The following is an 18,823-nucleotide window of genomic DNA, read 5'->3' as shown; positions in this document are numbered from 1 at the left end:
CAGACAAGCTCAGCCCAGATAGAAAAGGCGAGTGGCAGCACACTAGCCAGGCTAGGAGCAGAGAGGGGAGACACAGAGTCTGGATGGAGGAGAAGAAGGAGGAGGAGGAGGAGGCAGGCCAACTATCCACCAGGCTCAGGACAAAGAAATAGCACACAAGCAACAGGAGAGAAGCATTAGGGTAGAGACTGTAGGTTGTCGAGATAACTACTCCATTACCCCAGGGTGCCAGACATAAATCATGCCAGTCTCAGATTGCATGGCAAGATCTGGCAGAGGTCTGTATTCAAGGAAGCTATGTTAAGCTTGGGCCCCACTCTTGGGAGTGGTGAGAACTCATTTCTGGGCAATCAGGCTCGAGTGGATGCAGTATATGTAGGGTTCTATGTTCCTGGGAGGAGCCAAGCCCAAGAGGCCTGAGCATTCCCAGGCCTGCTTCCTCTGTGTGGGACAAGAGCAGATGGCTATGCATTCAGCTACAAAATCCTAGAGGGGCGGAGCCTACCCACCCAGATAGGTGGTTACCTTTCCCACACCATCAAACACCTGGGTGCATTCTACAGCTATTTCCAGGGAGGGTCTGCGCCCCCTTGTGGACGTCAGGTGCATCCAGCGGTTGGTGAGACCCAGCACGCCATCCATACACAGCTGCAAGGCTTTCCTTTCTGATGCTCCATACCAGCAAAAGGCATTTCATCACCAGCCATTCCCTAGTGATTTGAAAAAGAATGACCCTCCGCTCCCCACCAGAACACAGTGAGATGATGAACTGTGTGCACTATGTGTATGGATGATTTATTTAAAAACCTGTTTTAAAGATGGAGGGTTTCTCTGCTAAGCATTTTTATTGAAATGTGGCCTAAATGATAAAAGAATGAATTCACCAACTTGCCTTTCCCTCCAGCAGATTCCCAGGGAAGTCTCACAAAAGGCCTGTGATCATGGTTCACCAGTGACGAGAATTCCCCCGGGGGGACTTTGGATGCTAAACTTTGTTCCTAAATTTGAGGAAAATCCCAGACCAGCACACGAGGAAGAACTAGTTCTCTGAGGGTTTGCTCTTGATGATGATGGCACCCTCATGAAAGTCAGTGATACCGAACACTGGCCAGTTTGACGGGAGTTCCTGCTGAGGAAATCGAACCTGCTCTTCTTTCTTCATTCCCAGCTGTAAGACTAGAGGCAGCATGGCATGGCAGCAGGTGTAATTATGAGACCTGAGTCAGTCATGGACCCTGGCAAAGGGAGGGTCAACTTGCCTGCAGTTTTGAGTCAAAGCCGGGCATCTCCAGAGAGCTGAGATGCAGTGATAAAGGGGAGAGTTCTGCCGGCCCTGGGGCTGTGACTTCACTTCTGAGACTTTTCCAGGGTGGGATGCCTGCTGTCGTGACACTTGATAAACCAAGTAGGAGTTTCCTGCCCTGGGGATGGGGTGGGAAGACTCTGTAGAGCCTGTCACTGGCAGCCCCTCCTTGCAGCTGGGCCCCTGGAGCTGATGAAGAAAGCTGGAGGTGATTGGCCAGGCCTGCAATTGTCTCTCAACTCCAATTCTCTCTCATTTGAGACAAGTCTCGGAGACTCCACGGATGGGGTAAGTGTGACCTTGGTTTTGTTTTTTCTTTTTCCATGTTAAGAAAGATTTAATGTTAAAAATGTTTTTGTGTAGTTGCTATACGGAGGGGTTACATCTCAAGATGATAAAAACCCTTGGGGAAATCTTGTTGGCCTGTAAAGGAGAGGCAAAGAGAACAGAAAACAGTCATTCAATGCTGCTCACATTGCTTGGGTCTGGGGTTGAAAATAAAAAGAGGATTATTGCATTTAGGATTACTATGGGATTAGTCTAGTTATTTCTTCAATACTAAAGATGCAAATGTCCCAAAAGAAAAAAAACCAGTGGTTTCCTAAAAGACAGCTAATAGTTGTAGAGCACTGGAATTGAGATAAGAAGATGACCTGTGTGAGCCAGCTGATGTAGAAGAAATGGGTGCTTGATCACTTTATGCTTGTGATGAACAGAAATGTTGTTTTTGGAATCACTGACAATGGCAAAGAGAAGAGAGTTTGAAAGGTAAGTTTGCTGTTTACAGCTTGGATGAGTGACACAGTAGCTTGAAAGCAATCCTGGTCATTAACCTTTGAAGAGAAGATGCTTATCAATACTTTATGAAATCTCTTTCTGTTCACGTGGCCTTCTTATTTATTAACCATCAGTTGTGCATTCTGCCCCAGGTGAAAGTTTAGGGGCATGTCGGGTCTATTTTCTTCTCCACATTACCATGTGCTTTTTATGGATAGCGAAGACATAAAGATAAATGTACACACAGAGAAAAATGTTACACTGCCAAATCTCCACTATTGTGGATAGCTGTCTCTAGAAGGAGAGAGTATCATCTGACTTTGACATCGATTTTAGGTATAGAAATTCAGGATCCTCTATCTGGTGAATATAATGTAACCCTTCTATGAATTACAATAAAATATATGAAAAAAATTCAGGATCCTGAATCTGGAAACATGTCAGCACTTGTGATAGGAACAACTACGCAGGGAAGCCACAGCAAGTGTGGTTGAAAGGAGAGGAGGAGGGACAGTGGTGTGTGGAACTAGTGTGTGAGTTTTTGAACCCGAGAATCTGATAGACTTGGCTCCACATTTACATGCTGGCTACGGGACCTTGAGTAAATTGTTCAAGCTCTTTGAGAATTAATTGTTCTTATCTGTGAAGTGGGGATACTGAGTGTCAGGGATGCAGTGACATTTTCAACAGATGGCACAGCCACTTTGGTTTCGTTGGGGTCCAAAGGATGATTCAGAGCAACCAGGACCAGAAGGACGTGGAATCTCCAGCTTTGACAAGCACTGACTTTTGTCAGGGTACTCAAAAGGTCAAGAGGAATCCAGAGATATATTCTTTAGAGCTAAGGAAAAAGTGAGAATTATTGATAGATAGCAGGGCTTATAGATTGAGTCAGATTTGGTTACCAATAAATATAATAATTTATCATCAAAGCTAAGTCTTCTATTGGCACAATACACTACACATTTTTCCTCTTTTGCCTTTTATTGGTGCCGATTCTTCCCTGAGTTCCAGTGGTTTTAATTTGGATTTTCTCTACACAGATTAAAGGAATTGTATTGTGAGTTCATAGTAAGACAGAAAGACCAGAAATAAGTACAAGGGCACAACCAGAAGGGGAGTAGAGCTCTGCAGTGTGTGTCTTTATGGGCATGTGGATGAATAGAAACATTTGTATACCCAGCTTCTCTGTGATCACATTAATCCAAACCCCCACTTAAAAAAATATTGTCAGGGTAATGGATAGAGGGGATACAGTTACATTTGTCAGGTAGTGGGTGCATTACTTCTCACACAGTGATACGCCTCCTCATGTTTTCATCCCCATTTCCCTCCCGCCACCCCTCCTGATCATCTTGTTTTCCCCCTTCCCTTCCCTATTTCAAGTAAACAAATAAACATATATGCAATATGCCAGTAACAAAGTCAGATACAGTAACAACATGAGATTAACCATAAGGGGGAAAAAAAGAGAAGAGAAATAACATAGTACGTTAAGACCAACAATCACAAAGATAAACCTCATGTTTCCATATCCTAGAGTTCATTTCATTTAGTCTCATCCTATATGACCTTATGTGTATAGCTTTTGAGCTATTGTGATCCTCTGTTAGGAGAGTCCTAGATGTGTACTAATTATTACAAATGAGGGAAACCATTGAGCCTATGTTCATTTGAGTCTGCCTTACTTCAATTAATATGATTTTTTCAAAATCTTTCCATTTCCTTACAAATGGGGCAGTGTTGTTCTTTCTGATGGCAGCACAGAATTCCATTCATCTACTGAGGAGCATCTGGGTTGGTTCCATGTTTCTGCTATGGTTAAGAGTGCTGCAATGAACATCACCACGATACTGGCTTTAGTATGTCCTTGTTTCTGGACGATTGGGTAAATGCCAAGTAGTGGAATTGCTGGCTCATAGGGGAGCTCTATGTTTAGTCTTTTGAGGAACTGCCATACTGCTTTCCATAGTGGTTGAAGGAGTTTGCACTCCCACCAACAGTGTTGTAGTGATCCCTCCTGGCCACATCCCCACCAGCATCTGTTGTTATTAAATTTCTTGATCATGGCCATTCTAACTAGAGTGAGGTGGAATTTTAAAGTTGTTTTGATTTGCATTTTTTTTTTGCCAGTCCTGGGCCCTGTCCTTGGACTTTCTCAAGGCGAGAGCTCTACCACTTGAGCCTCAGCACCATTTCTGGCTTTTTCTATGGATATGTGGTACCTAGGAATCAAACCCAGGTCTTCGTGCATGCTAGGCAAGTACTCTACCATTAAGCCAAGCTCCTGGCCTTGATTTGCATTTCTTTTATGGCCAGAGATGTTGCGCATTTCTTCATGTATCTGTCTATAGGCCATTCTTATTTCTTCTTCAGAGAAGTGTCTCTTTAAGTCTTTAACCCACCTTTTAATGGGATGTTTATTTCTTTCAGGATTTGTTTTTGAGAGATTCAATTATTTTTTGTTGTAGGTATATTTTAGATATGAGGCCCTTGTCTGTTGTATGGCTAGTGAAGGTTTTCTCCCACTCTGTAGGCTTTCTATTTAACTTGGTAGCTATGTCCTTTGCCATACAGAAACTCTGCATTTTAATGCAGTCCTATTTGTCCAAACTTTCTTTAATTTGTTGTGTTTCTGGATCTTTATTAAGGAAGTTTCAACCTATGCCAAGGAGAGCTAGTGTATTCATATTCCTCCTCATATACCTTTCAGGGTATCTGCTTTTACCTCAAGGTCTTTGATCCATTTGGAATTAATTCTGGTCAAGCTGCCATTTTCTGTGGAAAGTTTTCTCTCATCTATTCCAGTTTCTCTTCTAATGGTGACAGACATACCTGTATATTATCTGTTTGTCGATCTACCTACCTACCTACTTACCTATCATCTGTTTGCTGTCTTCTATTATTTATTGAAGCTGCATCCATCTGCTGTATAGGATCTATTAAGTATTATGATAGTCATAGGTATGGTAGACATTTTATAATGTATGTATACTAATTCCATAGTGTTCACATATTTAAAACACTTCCATTGATTCCTATTTTCCTCAAAACAAACTTTTAGCTCCCCATGGCCTCCTTTTGGCCCAGATGAGGGGCTTGCAGTGTCTCTCCAGCTTTCCTTTCTTCAGTTCCTTCTGCTCTCTCCTCCAGTGCTCAGCTATGCTGCCCTCCCACCATGCAGTGTGAAGCACTGAGAGCCTCACCGACCAGCTCTCACTGGAGGGGGCGTCCCTGACTAAATGCAGTGTTACCACTTAACTTTCTCTTATGGAACCCTTCGTCGAGGCTCGTTTCCATTGTGGTACTTGTGACATGTGATGAACTTTTGTATGGTAACTAATTAGTAGTTTTTCTCATCTGCGGAATTCGACATTGTCTGGGGACAGGAGCACGTCAGTTGTGTCACCACCGTGGATGTGTCTATGCTAGGGCTTACTGCTTACATTCTCCACAGCACATTTACACTCACATGGGACGACTCAGTGAATGACTTGACAGTTTAATGCATATGGGAAGGGAGCGATCGTGGAGCCCCAAGAAAGACTCACCAGAGGTACGGGGTCAACTGGTTCCTTCTGTGTTACCACCATCTCCCAAAGCCCGGATGAATGGTGTGCCTGGCTTTACATGGCCAGATTCTAGCTACCTGGTGAAGGGATATGCTGTGCTGCTGCCCCTGGGCACTGCCTCTTCCTGCCCCCGACAGGCCCACGTGTCAAACAGTCATGGAACCGTAGGGAGGGGCCAGTGAGAGCTAGAAAGGTTAACGGAGACAGGAAGTGGAAGGAAAATCTGACATGTTTCATGCGCATGTATGAAAATAGAATACTGAAGCACATTCAAATGACAAATACAAGGAGGCAAGAATGAGTCATAGAAGGAGTAAACATGATCAGAGTACATCTATGCATCTATGGAACTATCACAAGGAAATCCTTTTGCATAATTAATATGTGGTAGTAAACTAAGAAAAGATTGTGAACAAGCCATCCGAAGCCATCTGTGAATACCTTACAACTGTACATAAAAATTCTAATCCATTTGGCCTTGCCTACTGCGACATGCGGTGTTGGATGAAACTGTCACAGTGTGGCAATCGCTTATCAAAGTTTTGGATTATTTTCAAACAAAAGCCACCTTTTTGGGGAAACAGTTCCAAGTTGCTAGAATATGTGCACTTTTAAAGATTTGCTAACAAGCTGACAGTTTACTTGTGGGTGGAAGACAGTGAGGGGCGGATTGGACTGTTAAGGTGTTATGTACTCTCTCTGCACACCACCTTTACGATAACAATAACATTCAGAGGTTAATGAAGAACTGTGGCGTGATAACTTCCTTAGGGTCAAAATGGTAAGTTGACTCAATGTGATTACATTAATCCAGATGCAGCAAACCAGTAGTTTTTTGTCTGACCTGCATTTTGTTGCTGTTACTGTTATTGTTGTTGTTGGTCATAGGGCTTGAATGCAGGGTCCGGGCGCTGTCCCTGAGCTCTTCTGCTCAAGTCTAGCCCTCTCCAGTTGAGCCACAGCCCCACGCCTGGTTTCTTGGGAGTTCAGTGGAGAGGAGAGTCTCTTGGATGTTCCTGCCTGCGCTGGCTTTGAGCTGTGATCTTCAGATTTCAGCCTCCTGAGTATCTAGGATGACAGGCCAGCAGGAGCTACTAGAGCCCCACCTGGATAAGCATTTTGAAGACAGGAAAAATGCGTTCCATCAGCCAGCGCTCTGATGGACAGTGAGATTGACCCATGGGGCAGCTTTTATTCAGAGAGGAAAGTTGGTGCTCAACACCTAACAGTGGGTCCTGATCTGTTCTTGGGAGAAACTGAAAATGATGAGTGTGGTAAAATCATTATCCAAGTCTTTCTCTATGAAATTTTGAGTAAGGAAATAGTTTACAAAGCTGCCTTTGTTTTAAAGCAAAATACTTTATGAATAGGAAAATATTTTGTTCATGATACATTATCTATTAGTATAATAATATCATATTATAATATTCTTATGATATTTACTGATGGGAAAAGAATTCACATAAATTTGTGCCAAGGGAGAATTTCTTCTATGTTATTGACTTAACCAGTGAAGATAATTCCACTGTACCAGGGGACTTGAGGGCGTGTGACAATTTGTCTTGTCTGATCTGTCTCCTGTGAACTGATGGATGATAGTCTTAACTGCTGCAGACATCACACTAGAATTTATTGAAGAGACCAGACCTGATATACAAACAACTCTACCACTGGGTGCTTGATGCCAAGCCTGGATGGTTTTCTTCATCACTCAGAGAAAGAAATCAATGAGGTGTTATTGGGAATATTTATACATCACATTCTAGTGCTACTACACATAATGAGAAAATATTTTCCCAGAGCCAGATCAATCAGAGGGGATTAGGAACGTATTTGCCATGATTTCCTAAAGCTATGTAAGCCGCACTCCCAGCTCTCCAGAGTGAGAGGCCCTCAGATGAGTATCTCTCAGGGCTGTAAGTGATTGATTGCTGCTAAAAGTTTCTTCATACCCTGCATCCCTGATCCAGATCCAGCCGAGCAGAGGGAGTGGCACTGCCTCTCTAGAGAGACTTTAATTTGCAGGCAGATGTTCTATTATCAGAGATAGGAAGTCTGGGCAGATGGGGCAGCCTGCCCAATTGCCTACCCTCCTTCTCAGTGAAAGGGAAAATAGTTGACATTTAACACTGATGTGTTTAGAACTGATTTTATTGTTGGGGTGATGTATAGAGGAGTTACATTCACATTCGCCAGGTAGAGAGTACATTCCTTCTTACACATTCATACTCCTTCCCGTGTGTTTCTCCTACCTCCCCTCCCCACCCTCCCAATCACCTTGGTTTTCCCTTTCCTTCCCTATTTCAAACAAATACATACATACATACATATATATATATGTACACAATATACCAGGCAATGAAGTCAGATATAGTAATAACAGGGGATAAAACAAGGAGCGGGAGAGAGAAAAGAACTAACTTCACGTAGTATTTTAAAGAGAACAACCACAAAGATAAACCTCTCGTTTCCATATCCTAGAGTTCATTTCACTTAGCCTTATTCTATACAGCCATATACACATAGCTTTTGAGCTACTGTAAAACTGATTTCCTTAAAAAAAAACCCCTTACATATTACTGTGGTTTTTCCACCAAATTTGGTCATCCCTTCTACTCCAACAGTCCACTAGTGGTGTGCAGTAAGCCATCATCCCCAAATGCTTCAGGTGTATCTATACAGGAACAAGTGTATCTGTGTATGTCATATAGAGAATGAAGTTCAAGATATTCTAAGAGGTAGCAATCAATCCATTGTCTGAAAGTTCAAGACCCATTGACAAATTCTTTATACATACATGTAGAGATACACACACACACACACACATACACACACACACACCTTTTTGGTGATACTAGGGCTTGAACTCAGGTCCTTTTGCTTACTGGCTGACATTCTACTGCTTGAGCTATGCCTGTACTATTGTTTTTTACTGATTGTTCTGGGGAGTATTTTAACTGCTTCAAAAAGCAGTCTTCCAGATCTCAGCTTCTGGAGTAGCTAGGATTATAAGTGCGAGCTGCGGGTGCCTTATAAGAATCCATTCTTGAATGTTTCTACATTCTTAGTGTTTTTCTGCTTAGGCACTTTTACAAGTTTTAGTTCATTTTCTATTGACAAGTACCAACTGCCTTTATTAGGGAAGTGCAATGGGATGTTTCAATATATGCATTCTGTGTATGTGTAGAATAACCATAATAACTATTATATTTATCATTTAAAATATTTTCACCTTTTTTCTATGTTTATTAAGTCTCTTTATATACAAATAAATGTTTCATTGCATCATAACATTAGACAATTATATCTGTGCTTTAAAAAAATGTTGTTCAATTTACCCAATTGTCCAGAAACATGGACATACTAAATCTACTAGCACAACGATGTTCATTGCAGCACTATTTACCATAGCAAAGATATGGTAAATGTCCCTCAGTTGATGAGTGAATCAACAAGATGTTATTATACACAATAGAATTCTATGCTGCTGTCAGAAAGAATGACATGGCCCCATTTGTAAGGAAATGGAAAGTCTTAGAAAAAAATCATATTAAGTGAAGTAAGCCAGACTCAAAGGAACATAGGCTCAATGGTTTCCCTCATTTGTCATAATCAGTAGAAATCTTGGGCTCTCCTAGCAGAGGTTTACAATACAACAAAACCTAGATACATAAGGCCATATAGTATGATGCTGAATGAAAGGACCTCCAGGATAAGGAAACAAAAGCCATATAATGAGTGATTGTTGTCATTAATATAGTATGTTATCTCTCATCTCTTTTGCTGTCTCTTGGTTATCTCATATTGTTACAGTATTTCACCTGGTTATCTGATATATTCTATATATGCTTAATTGGTTATTTGAAATTGGATAGGGAAGGGGGGAAATCAAGATGAGCGGGGGAGAGGGAGGAGGGAAATGGGGACCATGTCCTGAGAAAGAGTATCAATATTTGTGAAGTAATGCACCTTCTATCTGGTGAATATAATGTAACCCTTCTATTAATTACAATAAAAATACATGAAAAAAGTAAAAAAAGTGAACCATTTCAAAAAATTAAAAGAATATATCCTTAAAAAAAAGTTGTTCAGTCAAGGTCATAGCAATGTATTTTAGGGATTTTTAGATGGCCAGAATGTACACATATAACTCAATATGGCTTAAAAATTAATTTCTAATGGGAAGGACGTTTACAATCCTCTGTGTTAGTTATTTTGAAGTCTACAGCACATTGTCATTAACTGAGTTCACTTTGCCAGACAGTAGAGTCAGAAGTCATTTTTCCTAGCTATTCCGCTGGGACAGCTTCTGACAGCATCCACAGGCGCCATGTGATTCAGGGGTCTGCTTCTGGGTCCAGTGCAGGGGACATGAGGTTAGTGTGGGCAGGGACGGTGAAGTGGGCTGTTCAGCAGGCTGTTGGGAAACAGCGTGGGCCTGTGAAGAGCTGAGGGGACTGAGAACAAAATGGCACATGTACGTAGTGGAATACCATTTCACCTTCAATGAAGGAAGGAAGAAAGGCCATTCTCCCACGCGTGACAACATGGAGAGGCCTAGAGGACACAGTGCTGCATGGAAAAAAACTGGGTACAGAGAGACAGACATCTCAGGCCTCACATGTGATCTGCAGGAGGACAGGTCATGGAGTCAACAGTAGAATGGTGTTCCCTGGGGCCGAGAGCAATGGTGGACAGGGGTGAGGTGGCATGATTGGCTTTGAAAGTCATTTAAAAACTCGTGCCCAGTGCTCTCGGGTGGACAGGGATTCAGGGAGGCTGACGACCAGCGAGGCCCTCCGGCTCTGTCCAGCTGAGCTGGACTTTGCCCAGCCTTAACCTTGTAGCCAACCCACAACCAAATGTGCATGCTCCTCCTGCACAGCCCAGGGGAATGGCGTCGTGAGCCACTGTCTGACTGCTTCCGAGAGGCTTTCCTTCAGCCCCTCCACTGGGCACTCACCTCAGAGTCGATGCAGCTGAGGGACGCGGGGCTGGCCCGCCAGGTAAGCCACTTAGCTTCTCAGACAAGGGAGAGCCTCTCTTCTGGATGCCACTGCTAGCCTCACCCTGACACCCAGGCAGCCTGGCTGCTGCCTTTCACACGATAGAATCCAGGATGGGATGGATTCCATTAATGTCCACGTGTCATCACACCATGGAGCTGCAACTGGGGCAGGGGGTTCTGGTATTATTCTTTAATATAGGGTTTAAAAAAATGTGCTCATGGTCTGGGAGTCTGGCCTAATGGTAGAGTGCTTGCCTAGCATGCAGGAAGACCTGGGTTCGATTCCTCGGTACCACATATTTAGAAAAAGCCACCCCCAATGATTCTAGAGTCAGGCTGTGGATACGCAGGCGGGAACATCTGCTTTACACACCCAGCGCAGGGTGTACACCCATCTGTAGTTGGCACAGTGTTTCAATGAGTGGTGCCTCAGACATCTTTCCTTATTGGTGTTCCAGCGCTAAATATCCATGCAGAATTTTGTTGCCTGGCCCCACTACAATGGATTTATTCAGGCTCCTTCATTGCTTGTCATGTTTTTGCTGCTGAGTATTACATACAGACAGGCAGAAGATTCAGTGTGCCTGTGCAAATTCGGAAGTAGGAAATGAGGAGACCAATGGGATGGGGCGGGGGTAGATGGTAAGGAGAGGACGGGATGTGAGGGAGATAGGATGAAGATGCAGGGTACACATTAGTGCATGTCTTAACTGGAGCTTCTTTGTTCAGTGTTTTGAAGATCATAAAAGAGGCAAAGATCGTTGCAGTGCTACGACAATCCTACACCAGTGGGCATAGATGTATAGACCAAAAGCTTAGATATGTGGGGGGGGACATTTGTAAACGGATTATGGTAAATACAGCCAAATTGTCCTCAGCAAAGGCTGTAGAAATTTACAGTACTGCCAATGAGAAGTTGGCAATGTGAGTGCCCCTGCTTATTCTAGTGGAAATAGCGTAGAAAGTATTTACTTGCACCATTTTGCTACTTGTTAGAGTAAAATAATTCGCATTGTATTAATCAGTCAGAAATAGGAACACCTTGACAGTGCGTCACTTCTGTCCTTGGCTGGAGGCGCACTTTGGTGTTTCTCTTATTCGTTCATATATCTGCGTTCTGAAATGCGGAGGACTTTAGCCTTTCATATATGTTCATACATTTTCCCAGTGTGTCAGTTGTACTTTGACATTTAGCCAATATTGTTTAGCAAAACAAACGCATGTGTTAGGTAGTTGAATTGTAAAATTCCTTTTGGGATTTCTAAGGTTTTGTTTCTCACTTGAGGGGCTTCCTGGCATATTGTCTAGTCACCCACACAGGTCTGGGTTGTCCTTTGGTCTTCACAGTGTTTCTCTAGTACCTTGCAGATGGTGAGTCTTGGGATTTATTAACGTGTCCTTTGTTTTACTCCTGGTGAAATGAAGTCAATTTGAGCTGCTCAGAAGAAATCCAGAATGAGGAAAGAGTTCTCAGGGCTCTGTCTTCTCTTGCTCCAAGCCTGCTCCAGAAAGCTGCCTTCTTTTCCATCTTTACCTCTACATGGTAGCCCTCAACACACAAGCCCAACATGGAACTCAAGAAGAATTACATTCAAGCACACAGGAGTCTCTCCAACAGTGTTGCATTTGTTTTCTTGTTTGAAGCTAATGAATACACAAATGAAGGGTGTGTGTGTGTGTGTGTGTGTGTGTGTGTGTGTGTGTGTTGCTACTGGAATGTGAAGCTAACTACTAGGTACTGTTTCTTAGTTTTATCTCTCACAGCTGGCACTCTACCATTTGAACCACAGTTCTAGGTCTTGAGTTTTGCTACATAATTGAGCTAGGCATCTCCCAGATTTTCCTGCCCAGGCTGGCGCTTAAAACCTTGATCTTCAAATCTCAGTTTCCTGAGTATCTAGGTTTGAACATAGCTGTGAACCACCGATGCCTGCTCCAACAGGTTTTTATGCTGTGTGTCTTTTATCATTCCGTCCTTTATGACTAAAATTATATTGCATTTCTAGGATGTAGAGAATTTTCTAAGGCTATCACTAGGGGCATGTCACTAATTTTGGTCTTGTGGTCACATCTATGGCTTTTGCAAAGAAAATAAGACAAAACAAAAACGGGAAGACATGTACTGATCTGGTCAGGCTTTCTAGGGTAAGGAGGACTGGCGCCGGCATGGATGGACTCACAATAAGCTAGGGAAGGAGGAAGCAGTGTATTTCTCTAATTTGTTCTACTTTTTTCCTCACTAGATAGTTCTTTGCACATTGTAGCTTCTTATTGTGTTCACTGAAGACAAATGTCTTAGCCGGATGCCGGTGGCTCATGCTTGTAATCCCAGCTACTCAGGAGGCTGAGATTCTAAGGATCCTGGTTCAAAGCCAGCCCAGGTAGGAAAGTCTATGAGATTCATCTCCGGTAAAATACTCCAAAAAAGCTGAAGAGGTGCTGTGGGTCAAGAGGTGGAGTGAAAGAAGCTCAGGGATGGCACCCCGAGCTCAAGCTCTATAACGGAACCAAAAAATAGATAAACGAATTTTGGATTAAGGAATGGCAAAGGTGAACGGCTATGCTCCGGGATAATATCTCTAATTCTAAGTCTTGGCCCTCCTCTCACCATCTTAAGTCACAACACACAGAAATTGTTTATTTGTGATGCTTAATGAATTGGCCAGCAGAGGGCAGTGCATACCGATGATCTGGAGACAGGTTCTCAGGTACCCCAGAAGCTTTACAACCCAATGCAGAGGTGTTTGCAAGGGCTCTGCTACTCTGAAGCAGATGCAAATACAAATAGTTTAAAGGTAGTTTGAAGATAGTTTTGAAGAGAAGAATTAAGTATGGAAATCACCTTCTTCTACATGGGAATAAAAAGGAAAAGATGTCCATATTGAATGTGAATATAGTTTTACCAATACAGGCTTCTTGTATAAACCAGCACCGTTCCTAAATTCTCATTTGAAATGATTTTGTCGTTCAATTCTCGATCGGAAGCCAAAAGTCATCATTCCTTAATCGATTTCTTTCTGACATTGATGTAGGTATGTTTTGAATAGTAGTGAAATGTTGTGGTTCTACATCAACTCACAATTTCCTATTTGTTTTAGAAGATACATTAATTAATATTCTACCCATGTGGGTCTGACGATCCTAAAATAGTTTCAAAGCAAAACCCATGCCCTGCACTTCATGTCCCCAGCTGCAAAAGTTAAAGGTGTGTTTTTAAGCCCGCTGGCTGTGCTTGGCACTCAGGAGGTCTTGTTATTAGCATGGATGAACATGTAATTAATCTATGGCATTTAGATTTTCATCTGAGGAGCAAACTGAATGGATGCGTGGAAGATCACTGGTGGATCTGTCACAGCTCACCCAAGAGGCACTCATGTGGGCTCTGCCATGTTGTAGAATTAGGACAGTCGCTACAGACCAAGGCCGGTCAGTTAAACCCAGACGAGAACCGACTCAAGTTCTTAGGCAGGAACACCCCAGTTATATTTCTGTGTTCAGGCAGATTATTGATTGCCAGAGCTTTAACTTGTGTTCAGGGGATGCTTTACCCAATAATCCTATGTGTTAAATGATCCTTGGTAGTAAGTCCTTGCTAAACAAATGGATGCCCCTCTAACGGGTATGATATGGAACCAAAAAGTTTTATGGCTCACTTTACCAAGATGTGAGTGTGTATGTGTGTGTGTGTGTGTGTGTGTGTGTGTGTGTGTGTGTGTGTGCGCGCGCGCTGGGAATTGGATCCAAGGCCTCCAGCTTGCTAGGATAGTAATTCCAGTGAACTGCATCCCAGTCCAGGGAGATTTATTTTATTGCATGGATTACTTACGTGAGCAAGATGCAGCCTAATTAGTGTGATTCAATATGACTGTGGAATCCTTGAAGGGAAATAATTCTCCTCTGAGAAATAGTGAGCAATGATTCTGCCGAGTCTTGAGGCACAGATATGGGTGAAGCCACTAACTTCAGGTGAATTTGTAGTTTGTGTTTTAAAATTAAAAGCAAATGAACAAAAACGTTCTCCTTTGAGTCCCTTTACATCTAGAGGCCACCTGTGTGTGATAGAAGGTCACTTGTCCCCATGCCACGTGCTCTGCCCACTGGTCCTTCCCTCCCCTCTCCTCCCAGCGACCACAGGACTTGTGCTGAGTTTTGACTTCCCAGAATCTCGTGGAGGCTGAAGTGCAGTTTTTCAGTGCTGTAGCCTGGTTTATTTCACTTAGTAATATGCATCTAAGCTTCTTCTCTCTCTTTTGAGGCGGCGAGAGCTCTCTCCAGCTCTGCATGGGACTCTACTGTCTGGCTATACTTTGATCCACACACCACTCCCTTCCCGAAACTACCTTTCCGCCTCTCTCACTGTGGAAACCAAAGGTGGGGGAGAGCTGAGCCTTCCACGGAACTGAGTCTGTGGGACAGCACACTCCCACGGTGAGGATGGCAGAAGGAACTGGAGAAGCAGCGTCTGTAGTGATGGATCTTAGCAGAGGACCTGAGATGTCCAATGTCTTTTGTTACTCATTTCTGTCATTAGCTTGCTTTCTTCTCTGCTTCTGGAGGGCTCTTTGGCCTTGAGGGCAGGTTGCTCCCCTCTCTTTGCCCCCAGCCTGTAGCTTAGGCACAGGTTTCTGAGCTGCGGCCTTGGCTGTGGGTATGGTCAGTGGGCATGTGAGCTGTACATGCTGGCCGGGGGACCTCGGGGTCCCAGAAGGTATGATGCTACAGCCATGCTTAGCCGTGACCCAGTGGGGTGGCGTGGGTAGGGAGGTGCTGGCCTGTGTCATGGGAAATTGTAGCTTCCTAGGGCGAGAGCCACAGCTTCAGCCCTTGGAGCCCATGTGGTTCAGTGGATGACAAAAAAAGTTTGCTTTGGAATGGCTAGTGTAGAGCAAGTTTTAGAACTGAATTAGCTTTCGTAGTGCACGGGGTAATTCTGCAAGTCAGATTATAAGCAGAAACAAGAAGAGGAGGAGAAAGACTCTGCGTGGTATTGAAGTACCATGAAAGAAATCTCTGTTGGAAAGGCCTTTTTATTAGGGGGGCAGGCAGGAAACCTTCAGAGAAGCGGGTAACTTAAATACACTATGTAAACAATATAGAAGTTTCTTTATATATAAATATATCACATATCAGAGGGTATGTAAATACATAGTTCTATAAATATATAACTTTGTATCACACATAACATATATGTATATATGTACATCTATTACACTGGGGCCGTAGGGCACTGCCAGGGGCTGCGGCTGGCAGGCCCTGTGGACACAGGATCCAGGTGACCCTGGCCACCCTGGGGGCAGGGCTGGTCTCTTGAGTCACTTCGTGGCTGGCGGCCTAGGCTAGGGTAAGTAGGGAGGCCTGGGGTCTCTCAGCTCCAGGTTCTCTCCAGAGCATCTGGGGAGGAGTCACCCAAGCTTCTCCTGGTGTCCACATTTGTCAAATCTGGCTCTCAGTGTGGGCCGTGCATTGTGCATACGTGGGTTAGGGATGTCAGCGGGAAGATGAGTATTTAGAGATCATCTCATGACCACTCTCTGTCTGTCAGGTGCAGTGTACGTACACTCTCTGAGTCACTTTTCCAGAGCTCTCTTGCGCAGGGTGCATCATGCATTCACACCACCCTGGCTGGAACAAGTTTTGGGTATCCTCTCCACCCATTGCAGGGATTCATGAGCGTTGGATGTGCCAGGCGTGAGGTCACAGTTCAGTTCCCGTGTTTCCTGTACATGCCATGGCCCACGGAGTGATTTCCTTTTGCGCGGTGGATGTAGAATTTTCATTTATTCTCACGAATGCACGCTCTCCTCTCCTCTGTGTGTTTTTGTATGCCAGGGTGTATTCTGTAAGAGCACACACGCAGCAGATACTGGACATCCCGGATCCAGGCTGCTGTCGCTTCTCTAAGCCTGGTATGGCTGATTCACTCCATCACCTCCAAGATAACAAGTGTCATGTATTGTGTCTGTTTCATACTCTCAGGGAGTTGCCGGTTCTTGCTTTTCTTCCTGGGCATCTTCCTATTTTGTGATTCTAAGAGGGCAACAGATAAGCTACTAGCGAGAGGGCTGGGAGGAATTTTCAGGTTTTGGTAAAGAGTGTGGAGTGTTGCTTAACAACTTTTTGTTGTTATTGTTGTTGTTTGGTGTTGGTACTGGGACTTGAAGTCAAGGCCCTGAGCCCTTGCTGGGCTTTACCACTCAAGACTGGTGCTCTAATTTATTTATTTTTGCCAGTCCTGGGCTTCAGCTCAGGGCCTGAGCACTGTCCTTAGACTTTCTCAAGGTTAGAGCTCTACCACTTGAGCCACAGCACCATTTCCAGCTTTTTTCTATGTTTGTGGAATTGAACCCGGGTCTTCGTGCATGCATGGCAAGCACTCTACCACTAGGCCAAACTCCCAGCACCAAGACTGGTGCTCTAATACTTGAGCCATGCCTTCACTTCTAGCTTTTTGCTGGGTAATCGGAGATAAGTATCTTGGATTTGTTGGTAGGCAGAGCCTCTGCAGCTCTAGGCCCCTTCTCAGAAAGACAAAACATAGGCTAGTGTGAAAATCTCAAAGAGAGTTCCTGTGTGCCCAGCAAGGCTTCGTGTTCTAGCTTGAGTCATTACAAGTGAATTCTGTGCGGAGTGACTTTCTCACGGACTCGGAAAGAGCCTCTGAGACATTCTAGGAATAGCTGGACAGTACCTTTGTCTTCATAGTAGACTTTCTTGCAGTGAAGAATTTCCAGTATCTGATAATCAATAATCCTCCACCAGGGTGAGAATTCTGACTCCCCAGGACTGCTCAGGCATCTGTTTAACTGGGGCAGGCAGAAAGGAAATTCAGCCGGTCTCAGACTAATCAGCCCGTGACACAACTTAGATGTCAATCATAATATTGTCAGGGCACCAGGGGACGGTCTCAGTCAGGGTCTCTGGGCTTCCCTTATCTCTGAGATTCAAGAAGCCAGAGATGTGTGCAGCAGATAACGGAGTCAGTTTTATGAGCTTTATTGTTATCTTGGTGGTGAGCAGATGCCTACAATGCCTAGCTGGAATGGCCTGGGGTTATAGATTGCTAAAAGTAATTATACAAGCAGAGTTGTGCTGACAGAAATATAGAAATATCCAGAAATATAGACATTCCCATTGCGACTCTGCAGAGATTGTTGAGGATGGCTCTGTGGATAAATAAAATAGGAAATTTAAATGGACGTGGCATGAATGGGCGTCTTAGAGATAGCCTTATTAGCAGAAAGAGAGCATGCTGCATGGAAGGTCAGATGTGGTACTTTGTAAAGACCTGAGACAGGAGAAGAATAATTTAAGAATCATTTATGGGAGTATTTTTTTTTTTTTTTGGCTTGCCACTTGCAGTTACTGAGCACAAGGATAATTGAAATCCTACTTCCTGATTCCCCAGGTCTTTAATGAAATTACTGAAACAATACCTATGTAAACAGAACAGCCATGATCAAATAGGAGCCTTATGTACACAGAGAATGTTGGTTTAGGAAGCTATAAATTGACATAAAAATTATTTCGAGTCCTCCCTTCCCTGGAGGGAACCAGACTACAGTAAGTGAAGGCTGACTGAAGTATTGCAGGCCTAGCTGGCCTCAGCCTCTGTCCTCCCCCTGGTGGGAGGCTTAGCCTGGGAATGAGAGACACCTGCGGAGTGGGGGACAAGGTGCAGAATGTGCTGGATAATACCATGCCCCTTGAAATTCCTGTGTTATTCCGGCAGGGAGGCCAGGTTTAGCAAATAAAATACAGGAAACTCTTGTTCCGGTGGAGTTTCAGATCAAAAACGTTATTTTTTTTCCCACGTTGAGTAGATTGCTCTTGTTGTTGTTCTGAGATGTCTCAAGTTCACAGCAAAATAGAGCAGAGCATAAGAGATGTCCCCCCTGCCTCCGGATACAGTCAAGGCCCACATTCCTCTCCACAGCCTGCACTCCACAGCCTCCCTTCCACACATTCCACATCGGGGCCCACATTTGACACCTCATCATCACACTGTGTCTATGGCTGATATCCCGTCAGCCTCTGGCGTTGACTCACAAAGTAATTATGTGTCCACCATGCTGACATCATACCCAGGACAGTCATCTCTGCCCTACCGACTCATCCTGCTCTCCCCCAAACTGCTGGAAGCCCCTCACTATTATTTTCCACCGC

Source organism: Megascapheus bottae, chromosome 19, assembly GCF_031878675.1.
Source record: "Megascapheus bottae isolate mThoBot1 chromosome 19, mThoBot2.hap1, whole genome shotgun sequence".
Taxonomy (NCBI): Eukaryota; Metazoa; Chordata; class Mammalia; order Rodentia; family Geomyidae; genus Megascapheus; species Megascapheus bottae.
Note: the sequence above shows the minus strand (reverse complement) of the source record.